The following is a 13122-nucleotide window of genomic DNA, read 5'->3' as shown; positions in this document are numbered from 1 at the left end:
ATACTGACTAATACTAATATAATTCAAAATAGTAAGAGTAGTCAACTAGTCAAATGAAACACATACAGGGTGTGTAAAGTGGTAAATTCAGTAATCAAACCCTGTGTAAATACCTACTCAAGCTACGTCAATTCTATCTATAAACCATGGATAGGGTGGTAAATTCATTCTATAAAGGGTGTGTACAATAAATGTAACAATATCAGTTTCTTTCTATTTATTCCTACCTAAGTCTTTATGCCTACTATTCCTATTACTTAGTCCTAACCAATAGAAGAGAGTCTAAATAACTACTCAGGAAAATGAAGGATTGAAAGGGTGTACCATACAAATTATGTAGACTTTTTTTGCCAATAAATAAAATAGAAAACTCAACATCCATCACACCAAAACAGAATTTGTATGCTTATACTAGGAAATCACATAAATTCAAGAAAAATACAGATCTCAACATGGTTCATTGCTATAATCTACAAATGGGACCAATTCTTGCTAGCCTATGTGAGATGATGAATGTAACAATAAAATCTTAGAAGCCCAATTGATTGCAAATGTGTCATGTATACATAGAATCTGTGCATGTGTAGAAGTGTCTTAGTGAACACACTTTATGAAACCGTGTAATTGGCCCAATACCTGGGCCTGTGAGAAGTATGGAATATTGCTTTCTAGGCTATATAAAATATCCATAGTCACACCACATGAATAAGTGCTATAATAGCTTCCATACAAGTTATCAATATTTTTCAACCCAAAATTCTTGTGATGAAAAAAAGAGAGTTGTACATAATTGCTAATAAATGAAATGGAAAACTCAACATCCAACACATCGGAATAGAATATGTTAATGCCAATGCTAGGAAAGCACATAAATTCAGACAAAATTCAGCTTAAAACATTATTCATCACTATAATATACACATGGAACCAAATCTTACGAACCTGGTTATCGTCACTGAAGCCCAACCTAAAAGTTAATAAAGGGAACTTCTGATCTTGTGAGCACGTCATATATCTAACTAAGATTTTTAGTGCCAACACCAAACAATGGCAATTGGTTAGCAAACGATTCAACCCGCTTCTTGAGATCAACAATGCTATTTCGTAGCTGGAAATTGTCTGACTTAATAAATTCTACAAAATCTTTTAATTTTTTACTTTTCAAAGAGCCCTTAGTCTTAATAGCTATGTGCACCCCCTCGTGGATAAAATCTGCAACCTTAATAAAGTCATCCTCAAGAAGCCCATGGGTGGTTAATGTAGGAGTCCCTATGTGTATACCACCAGGAACCATAACACTTTTATCACCTGAAAATGTAAGGTATTAAAGTAAGTTATATCATCCCATGGAGAAAGGAAAATCAATGAATCCTTTACATCTAAATATACAAATAAAAAATTCATGTAACCTGGTACAGAATTCTTGTTCAGTGTGATAGAAGCAACATCCAAAACGTCCTCTACTCTTGCACCATCAATGCCATGTCCAAGCCCATTAATATATACCATGTTACATTCAACCAACTAAATCCAATAGAAATCAATATACAAGTAGGTTGTGTACTCCAACATATGAACAAAGGATCCTTACCAAGGGCCTCAAATCAACTAGAACTAGGTGATTTTCACTACCACCAGACACCAAATTGTAACCCAAATCCATTAGGCTCTTTGCAAGGGCTTGACAATTTGCTACAACTTACTAAAACTATTTTACCTTTGATAAGAAACAAAATCCATTCAAAAATAATTCACATGCATGAATTTTACAGAAGCTTAGACATGTGAGAGTGCTACACATGTGCTTGATAAGCCTTGAACTTTGCAGTTACATCCTGTTTTAAACAAACAATGAACCCTCCTATGGTATGGTTATATGGTCCTCCCTAGAAAACCACAAATTATTTCATGTATCATTTAGAAACGAAATGATACAAAAAATCGATATATCCAATATTATGATATTAGTGAGTAGGAGAACAATATGGATGATGGAGGAAAGGAAGGAGAACTCAGATTGACCTGTAACCCTGGAAAAACTACATTTTTGATGGTTGTCTCTAGGTGAAACCCCAATACTAGTTCCTTCCTGAAGAATATCATGCCTCCCCAAGGACCTCGTAAAGACTAAAAATCACAACCCTCCAATCCAAAAATATTTTAGAATGAAAAATATCAGAAAGATAAAAATGAAAGGAAAAAGTGAAACAATTGACAAACAATTCAAGGAACATAATGAGTTTTATCGAAGCTTTGATCTAGTAGTGATAAGAAACAGAAAGAACATAAAAAAATGGAAACAGGAAACTAAATGAAAGAACATGTAAGAGAATCAAAAGGAAAATATACACCTCTTAACTCTATAATCACTCCTCCTATGATGGGAATGGCATATTTGTTTTAGTTCTTCGCCATTTCTTGAACATTAATGGGATTATTTTTCTTCTACAAGGGGGGAATGGCACAAATAGATAGCATTAAGATAGATCCAAAAAAAGATCCATCTAATATAGTCATATTTTTAATCGAAAGGGTGAAGTGCAAAGAAAATTAATAGCATCAACTCACCTTGTGCGTTGTAGTTGTTACTACATCACAAAAATAAAATGGACTAGCCATTATAGAAGCAATGATGAGACCATTTATGTGTGCCATGTCCATCATTAAGTATGCCCCAACTATATTGGCAATCTTCCCAAACCACAAACTTTTTAGTACTAAAAATCATAAAAAATCCAACATTACATACTATAAGAACATATTAATAAAATATGCTAGAATAAACATTGCTGGAAAGAGAAATTTTTGAAAGGATTGCCATTATAAGATCTGTAGAAATACCTAGCTTCAATACCTACCTCATGCGAGGGTAATCAATATCTTGGGGATATGCACTAGCACCAACAATGATAAGCTTGATCCTAAAAAGGGTGGCATTCTTCTCAAGCATCTCATAGTCAATGAATCCTATAACCCAAGAAAACAAACCCGACCATTAACACTTTGAACACTTCCCCAAAATATTAGTTCAATAGTTTTCAATGATGGAACTGTTTCCCTCCTAATTATTATTAGATTGGAAATGCGAGCTCACCTATGGACTCATCTAGACGATATGGCATTGATTCAAAGTAAATTGATATAGCAAATACTCGCTTTTTTCTATCATGAATCCATGAGACAGATGCCCTCCATGTGGTAAGTTTAAACCCTAAACGTTGCAAAGAAATTTTTCACATGTTACATGCCCAAATAGGAATGATAATCTTATCAAAGGAGGTTCGTAGTTCAGAACCATACACACCATAATGTGATGATGTGGTTGGAGGAGAGTTGTATAAACAACAAAATTAGCCGGGGATCAAGATAATGGTTGAAAATTAACACCCCATGTACTGTTGTCAAGATGGAATGCTTCTAGGGCCCTCTGCTAGCAAAGCCTCTCACTTTGGTCAATGAATTCATTGCCATCATATTATATGCATGGCATAAATCCCAACCCAACACAATAGTGAATAAATATAGAAAAGTGTCCAACAACTGTATCCATAATTGCAATAACAGATACTCATTGAACAACTATAGGTCTCTACAATATAACGCTGAACCCAGAAGCCATTACACACATGTCAAACATTCAAACTAAAAAGTAAAGGTCCAAAAGCTAAGAGAAACTGAGTTTAACAAGAAAAAAATACCAAGTGGCAAGAAGAAACTGCCAAGCAGCTTAGACACAATCACAATCATGATGGTTCCATTCTTAATATTCCAAGTTATATCTTCAGGCACTTACCTCTTACCAACGAGTCTTTCTAAATACTTGTTTGTTAGACATGATCCAACAACTTCCATAACCGCCCAGGATGTAAAATTTTCAGAAGAAATAAGTTCCAATGATCCGGATTTAAACAGGAACGCAATAAAATACAGAGATAACCATAAAGACAGATATGCAGCGGAAATAATACCTCAATTCATTACTGTAAAATACTGAAATATGCTTACAAACAGAAATGGAAATAAACCAGCTAGGGCGATGGTAGCTTATCTCTGAGAAGAGATGTGGTGGCTACATGCCTCTGAACTATCTTACAATGAGGCTCAAAGGCCTATTTATTGTTGAGAAACAATGGAAAACCCTTCACATTCCACAACCTAACCCTAGAAGATGAAACACCAAATTGTGGGCCCCGTTTTTTGGGTAAGTTGGTACATCAACTTCCCGGGGTCGCGAATTGGTCGTACTATCTCCGTTTGACGTGCATGATAGCCCATTGGAAATATCTCTCCGAGGACTACGACGGAAAAGGCGATTTTTATTAGAAAAATCGCTGGCGGTGGATTTCCCAAAAAACGTCGTTTAGGGCCTCAAAACGGCTCCGGAAGTTTAGGACCCGAAAAATTGCTAAAAATAGTAAACTGTGCTATAATTAAGGAAACTGAAAAAAACTGTAAGAAGCATTAGAGGGGATCCAAGTGGAATTAGCGGGTGGCCACCAATATCCACCTGGATCATCCAAGCCATTGAATTGCGACTCCTTTTCTTTCTCAATTATCACAATCATTTCAGGATCAAGCTCACTCAGAGGATGATTTACAGAGCTCTGCTTTGCCTCTGCATGGAGTAATTTACAAACTAGATAAAGAAATCACAATAAATTTTTAGCCTTGGTAACTGAGGCACGGTTTGACAGGAGCATGAATTGTATTATTGAGGTCTACAATTTCTTCTTGCTGGCATCTGAGGGGAATCCAAATCAAGAACAAAGTCTTTATCAAGCCATTCACTAACCATTAACTCAACAAAACTATAAATAAAACCAAGGTATTTGACATAGTTCATTAAATGAAGATAAGAAGCTTATTTGCAGCAACTCAATTCACAAATGAATCTTCTAAACACCTCCAAGTTAAACTATATTCAACTATGATTTGTGCTTTCTTCACTTGGTCTTCAAATGACAAGATTATAAAGGATGTCACATAGGCTATCTATACATGTAGCAATTTTAACCAAAAACAAATACTTAAATAAATAAATCATAGCGTGAATTGTGAAAAACATGCACACCTGGGAATTTGCATGGTTGCGATAGCATGAACGCCAAAGGATTTACCATTGTCAAGCGTGTTGTGATAAAAAAAGGTTTATATGATGGGCACGACCTCAAAGTTTCAAACCTCCTAATTTTTTGCTTTTCTGTTGCTAGGGAACCCCCAAAACTAGTTGTAAAGTTTTGGGCATCAAATTTGCAGTTGGGTTCAAATTATATTGACCCAAAAAACCCATCCCTAATGCTTCACTACCCATTATGACCTGAAATGAATATGTTTTCACTTTAAACAAGAGCTATCCTCTGTGCCCACTTCAAAATGTGAAAAATAATCAAATATCGGGAGATATGTGAATCCAGAACTTGATGTATTGTGGATAATTCTTTGGCAGAGGTAGACATGAAAGACACCAAAAGAAGCACCAGTTCGATTTTTCCTCCTGCACATTGCTGAATTGGGTTCAAATCAAAAATAATATACATAACAAGAATATCACACATGTAGGAGAAGCTGACTTGGGTTCGAATCGCAGATAATATATAGAACAAGAATATCACACATATTCGCAGATAATATATATAACAAGAATATCACCTTAGAAAGCACCAACAAATAAAGGCCATGGATAAGTTTTATCAACCTCCATATTGCAACCCACCTTGGAACTTTAACCTTTGGAGTCATTTTTATGCCTTCATATAGGTATTTTATTTGATGATGTACCTGAAAAGGAGGGATCTCCTTGTCTACAAAACTATTATTCCTTCTTTCCTGACGAAATGGTTCTAGAGGCAACCAGGGGCAATGATCTATGTTATTTGAGTGCTCTATCATCAAACAGTCCAACAAGGAAGCCTCCTACCAAGTACCCTATCCTCAAATAATGATTTGAAATGATCATATGTTAAAACTGATGTAGAATTGATTATACCATTAATGAATAGAATGTTAACTGAAAGTGAGGAAATCGAGAGAACTTCTTGAGAGGAAAGACTTTACGACAACTGATAAAACATAAGTAAGATGCAAAAAATAAGTGAAAACAACAAAAACACAACAATACCAGAGAACAAGATTGATTACGGAGTTCGTCCCTAATGGACTACGTCTCCGAGTCCGCTTTCAAGATGGGTGACCGCTTTATTAGGATTGAAACCAAAGAGGCCGATTACATAGAAATTTGACCAAACTGAATGTGCATGCAGGCACTTCTAGTCATAGTCAAAGGATAGCTCTCTGAACCAGCTTTCCAACGCCTGTCATGGTTCACAATTCCGACGTCGGATGCTCCTGTTACACTGAAAACAAAATCGACTATAACCTCTGAACCTGCATACAAAAACCCAAAACCACTCTCTCCCACTTCAATGAGCAAAACATCCTTTTAAACCCTGCAAATACATTCCAACCTCCTCAGGCTGATTTTAGAAGTGCATGAGCTGACTTCAGAGTTTGTTTTGGTCTCGGTCTTGTTACGTTTTTCCACCTTAGGGATAACACCATGGTCATTGAATTAGTTTTTGCACCAAAATTGCAATGAAAACCCACAAATAACTTTATATTAAAAACAAAACCGTAAATGGTTTGTTGAACGGGTGGAGGGGAGGCAGTCAGCATGTGATTTCCATGGTCTAACTGCAGACTGCCACCTCCGCAGTCATCCTCCAGCGGTTCCGGCTAACAACACTCCAGCGATTTTGCATATGACCACGTTACCCCCGACCGTTGCTACTTTCCCTGGCGGTTCCGATGCGGTGACATAACCTCCGACGGTTCTAGTTCACATGTCACGGTTGATGTCGCGGTCCCATTGCAGTTAGACTCCGGTGCTAACCCTGACGACTTACATACTGACTTCGCTCACATGTCAACTGTCCCATGGTCTTCTCCCGCGCGGTTAAGGCCCACAGTTATGACTGTGTATTTGATTTATATTGTTTTACAATGTTTTTGCAATAGGACGAGAGGTTAACAACTTAGGTTTTATGTGTTTTTATGTCATAGCTTTGTAATGTGATGAGGTCCAATAGGTATGGGATTAGGGTCAGGTTCTTAAGACTTAGGGATAGGCCTTTTGTATGGATTTAGGGTTTTGAACATAGTTTTTGGAATGTAACATGGTCCATTAGGTTATTAGACTTAGGGTTATGCATTAGGGTTTAGGTATTTTAGCATAGGTTTAATGGGTTTAGGATTAGGTTTGGATTAGTTTAATTTTTAAAAATAACCTTTTACATCAAATTGTCACAAAGTGACATTCACGACAATCATAACATGATGATGACAGCCAAACCCTACAAAAGGACGACAAACCCACATCAACACTAAATCCTGCGAGCCGGACGACAAACACATGTCGATGACCACATCTTGGCGGAACTGACGACAACCACATGTTGACAGTTAGGTACAAAACCATTTCACCATGAAAACCATTAACATCACCTGACAACCTGAACCATAAACAACACTGTCGAAACTGAACGACACTGGACTCAATGTTGTCGACGAAACTGAACCTGTGTAACTGATCTAACGAGATCCTCCTGGATCAATCCTCTCCACTTGAAAGCTTTTGGACCACAAAAGTTTGACTAAAAAAATAGTCGATGAGGGTAGAGCTCCCTCACTTTCCACCTTGTCCTGATGATGTACCAATACATTCGATCAATCACCTGCAAGTGATGACCTTGATGATGCTGACCATGGCACATTTTGAATTGGTGACCTATTCCATCCATCTGCAATATGTACAACTTGCGACGATGGTCAAACAACCTGTTATGAACATGGCAATTGATTTCTTTCCACGAAATACCATGAGTTAGTGATTCATAATCATCTTTGAAAACAATCTCTACAGGATATTGTTCAATACCATTGACATGTATTAACAATCTATTTTGCGAAATGATAGAGACAATCAAAGATATTCTTGACATCAAACCAACTATACCTTCCTGATTCCTGTTTACTAAGTGAACTTGCTGCCATAAACCCATCAATCTGAAAAATGGAAATTGCTGAAACTTAGTTTGATTTTGAAAGTATTGAATTAGTTGTTGATTTGTTTGAATTACTTTTTCTTTATTCATTAAATGCTGTTACCATTGATTAGCACTTTCCCCTGATGCATAAGTTTCCTTAAATGCTTTGACCCTGCTTTAGAAAAGGCTTTGATATGAAAACAAATGGACTTCCTCTCCACTTGAAAAGAGGCTTGCAAACTGTAAGAAACATGAAATGGTGACACAATATAAGAGAAATTAAACATTGGCTTTCCCCAATACTGACTTGCATCCCTGTAACTGTTAATTTCCAAACTTGAATTGAATTGATTCATTCTGACACTAGGAAGAGGAGTTTTAGGCATCAACTGTAATTCATGTTGTATTCCCTGCTTATGAGTAAGATGTTTGGTTTCTTTAAATAGAACTGAAAAAGTTTCTACCTCTTTGATCAAACTATCTTTAAGCTGAGACTCATAACTTGAACAAACATCATGTTGATTCTTATGTTGTTCCTTTACACACATGATTACAAATCTTTTATTTGAACTTATTAATCGCTTCATCTGATTAGCAATAACTAAATTCAAGTGATTTTTGTTTTGATGTGCCTTGACAATAAATTCAACCCCATCTTTCTTAAGGTGATATTTACGTTATCTCCTGTAAAATATTGCATCACGATCATAATGATAAGGACTTCCTAAGACAACTCCACATATGGCTACTAGAACCACATCTAATTCTACTTCATCAATGTAATTAGCTATAATGGAAAATCTTAATCGACACTATTTGGTGACTTTTATCTGAGTTGATTTATTTAGCCATCCTAATGGGTAAGGTCTTGGATGATTCCGTGTTTCCAAACCCAAATTCTTAACTAAATATTCAGATATTAGATTGGCCTGTGATCCACTGTCAAACATTGTACCTATCTTTGTGTGCATAGAATTTATCCTTATGTTAAATAATTCAGCTCGTTTATCCTCTTTTGAAGGATTTATGTTTGATGAAGATGCAATAGTATTCGAACTTGAACCAGTGTCAGAATTTTTACCTGTCGTAACCATAGAAGTTATCCTCCTTTCATCACCTGAATGTGAACCTAGATCTTGTTTGACTGCTACAATTGCCTTTGTTTCATCCTTCTCCTTAAGGAACTTTTTGGGCTGAAGTTCTTGATGAAGTTTCCAACACTTAGATTCATCATGACCGATTCTCCAGCAATGAGAACAAGTAGGTCTTTCCTTTTGAGCTATCAATGATTTCTTTCTCTTCGAATTATTATTCCCCCTATTGTCATTGGAATCTTTGATTTCCAACTCTTTGGATGATTGCGATGAAAACTTGAATGGTCTGCCACCTGATTCAATATGTATGGACTGAACACACACTTCATCAAAATCATAAGGATTAAACATCAATAATGTATGCTGCAAATATGAATGTAAACTACCGATGTATTTTTATAAAGTTTCACATGCATCCAATGAAATACCCAGTGCTAATGCTTTCTTTCTAAACTCCTGAGTAAACTCCTGAACACTCTACCCTTTACCTTGCCTCAAATGCTGCCAATCAATAACATCTTGCAGCATGTATCTTAAAGGATAGAATTGTTTCCTAAGAGCTTTTAAAAACTTATACCATGAAGAGATGACTTATCCTTTTCGATTTACATCTATTTGAGTTTTACTTTCCCACCAGATTAAAGCTATTCCCCCCATTCTAAGTGTAGCTAACTGAATTTTTGTTTTATTGTTAGAAATGTTCTGAATATGAAAATACACTTCTAACTGCTTAATCCAGTTATCTAGCTCTTCAGGATTCATTTCGCCATCATAAATAGGTAACTCAAATTTTACATCAAGTTTCAAAAGAGATATTTTCTTAGGTTTCTTTTCTGTTTCAGATTCTGCACTAGAAGAAGAAGAAGAAGAAGATGATGATGATGGAGATGATGGAGGTGAATGTGGTTTATCAGCCTTGCCTTTACCTTTTTCATTCTTTGATGTCTTTGAAGAAAAAGTTGCATCTCTTGCCTTCTTGTCTTCATAGGGTTCTCGCAAAAACTGCTGCATAGTCAAGAATGCTTGCTGAAACTATTCATCACTCATCTTAGTTTCAGTATTTTCACCTGCATCAGATCCTGTCATGGTCGACTTATGAACGACTCATCGCTTTCCAATCTTTGGATCAATCTGCTCAAGGATTCCTTCTCCACGTTGCGACTTTGACCTGGTTAACATTCAATGGAAAATTCTACAAACGCAAGCTACTCTGATACCAAATTATATGATCTGAAATGGTCATATGTTAAAACTGATGTAGAATTGATTACGCCATTAATGAATATAATGTTAACTGAAAGTGCGGAAATTGAGAGAATTGCTTGAGAGGAAAGACTTTACAACAAATGATAAAACATAAGTAAGATGAAAAACATAAGTGAAAATAGAAAAAACACACGATACCCAACATCAAGATTTATTACGGAGTTCGTCCCTGATGGACTATGTCTCTAGGTCCGCTCTCAAGATGGGCGACTGCTTTATTAGGATTGAAACCAAAGAGGTCGATTACACAACAATTTGACCAAATGGAATGTGCATGTAGGAACTTCTAGTCACTGTCAAAGGATATCTCTCTGAACTATGTTTCCAATGCTTGTCACAGTTCCCAATTCCGACTCCGGATGCTCTTGTTACACTGAAAACAAAATCGACTATAACCTCCAGAACCTGCACAAAAAAACCCAAAACCACTCTCTCTCACTTCAATGAGCAAAACATCCTTTTAAACCCCGCAAATACACTCCAACCTCCTCTGACTGATTTTAGGAGTGCATGAGCTGGCTTCAGGGTTTGTTTTGGTCTTGGTCTTGTTAGGTTTTGCCACCTTAGGGATAACACCATGGTCATTGAATTAGTTTTTGCACCAAAATCGCAACGAAAACCCACAATAACTTTATATTAAAAACACAACCGTAAATGGTTTGTTGACCGGGCAGAGGGAGGTAGTCAGCATGTGACTACCATTGTCTAACCACAGACTACCACATCCGCAGTCATCCTCCAGCGGTTCCGGCTAACAATGCTCCGACGGTTTTGCAAATGACCACATTACCCCCGACCGTTGCGGCTTTCCCTGGCGATTCCGACGCGGTGACAACCTTCGGCGGCTCTGGTTCACATGTCATGGTTGAGGTCACGGTCCCACTACGGTCAGACTCCTAGTGCTAACCCTGACGAATTACATACTGACTCCGCTCACATGTCAACTGTCCCGCGATATTCTCCCGCGCGGTTAAGGCCCGCGATTATGACTGTGTATATGATTTATATTGTTTTACAATGTTTTTGCAATAGGCCGAGAGGTTAAAAACTTAGGTTTTATGTGTTTTTATGTCATAGCTTTGTAATGTAATGAGGTCTGATAGGTATAGGATTAGGGTTAGGTTCTTAAGACTTAGGGTTAGGCCTTTTGTATGGATTTAGCGTTTGGAACATAGTTTTGGAATGTAACATGGTCCATTAGGTTATTAGACTTAGGGTTATGCATTAGGGTTTAGGTCTTTTAGCATAGGTTTAATGGGTTTAGGATTAGGTTTGGATTAGGTTAATTTTTAAAAATAACCTTTTACATCAAATTGTCACAAAGTGACATTCGTGACAATCGTAACATGACGACGACAACCAAACCCTGCAAAAGGAAGACAAACCCATGTCGATACTAAATCTTGCGAGGCGGACGAAAAACACATGTCAACGACCACATCCTGGCGGAATTGACGATAACCACATGTCGACAGCCAGGTACAAAACCATATCACCATGAAAACCATTAGCATCACCTGAAAACCTGAACCATAAACAACACTGTCGAAACTAAACGACACCGGACTGAATGCTGTCTATGACACTGAACCTGTGTAACTGATATGATGAGATCCTCCTAGATCAAATAAGGGGATAATAACACCCCATACATCCTGAGCAAAAATAAAAATGAACACCAGCACATGGTCTATTGTTTCCCCTTCACATTTTCATCGAGTACAAATTCCAGGACCCTACCTTGCCCTATTTTATAGAACCTCTCACGTCAAAACATTATTCATTAGGGCCAACCACATAAAAATCATGGAAATTGAAGATTTAACTTTCCAAATCTTCCCCATCACCAAGCTACTACTACTGCTTCATCATCAAAGATAGCCTTGTACCGCAAGCTAGCTATCAACAGTCATATGGCAAGATCGTTGGACCATACAACTTTATTGTGTGAAGAAGACATGGAGATAACTCGATGCTCCTAAATGCAACCAATTTTGAGTTAAAAAAAAAATTGCTTGATTTTGTACTAAGCAACAACAAAATATACATAATTTCCTTGTGACGGAGTTGCGAATATGGAATCTTCATCTACAAACATTTACCTATCAGGATGAGAAAATGCAAATCAAATTTCTTTCTTATTCCATAGGCTCCAACTGCGAGATAAAAAAAACACATCGAGTTTGTTTACCCCAACACGCCAACAAGTAGCAAGCCCCAACTATATAATATAAGAAAGTAGTAGGTATCCCAAAGGCCTGAAGGGGATCTAATGGAAATAAGTGATCGTTTTCAAAAGCCTTCCAATCAATATATAAATATATAAATGTAGATTTATTATTATTTTAATTGGAAATCTTCAATTAAATAATAAAATTTAATTACGTCTCTCCCAATCTAAATTTCTTATTAGCATAATTCACTACCTTTATACTTCTAGCATTTTTTAATAGCGTTGTAACATGTGGATTAATTTCCTTTTTGGTGAACAATATCCGCCTTTTACGACAATATGGGGCAGTGTCCCAACCCCCTATAGATCATTACGAAAAAATAAGAATAACAGAGAAGATGAAAGGTCGTACAAGCCAACCTATTTTTCAAACAACTAATCCAACATCAATACCTTAACGTTTTCATGAAGATACCATATTGAGAACATTTGAAAAATGGTGGGAAATCTGGGTAGCGACTGTCTCTCTTCTGCGAGGGTGACACGG

At 36.8% G+C, this 13122-nt stretch overlaps 1 pseudogene; it reads right to left on the bottom strand.

Moving 5' to 3' along the window:
• Positions 1–1015: 1015 nt before the first annotated feature.
• The window catches only part of LOC149233518 (serine hydroxymethyltransferase 3, chloroplastic-like), a 61780-nt pseudogene continuing 49673 nt past the window's right edge, over positions 1016–13122 (bottom strand).

The sequence above is a fragment of the Pinus tabuliformis genome, chromosome J (genome assembly GCF_031772625.1).
Source record: "Pinus tabuliformis cultivar Carrire ecotype Pingquan chromosome J, CPIR1, whole genome shotgun sequence".
Lineage (NCBI taxonomy): Eukaryota > Viridiplantae > Streptophyta > Pinopsida > Pinales > Pinaceae > Pinus > Pinus tabuliformis.
This window is presented reverse-complemented; position numbering and strand designations above follow the sequence as displayed.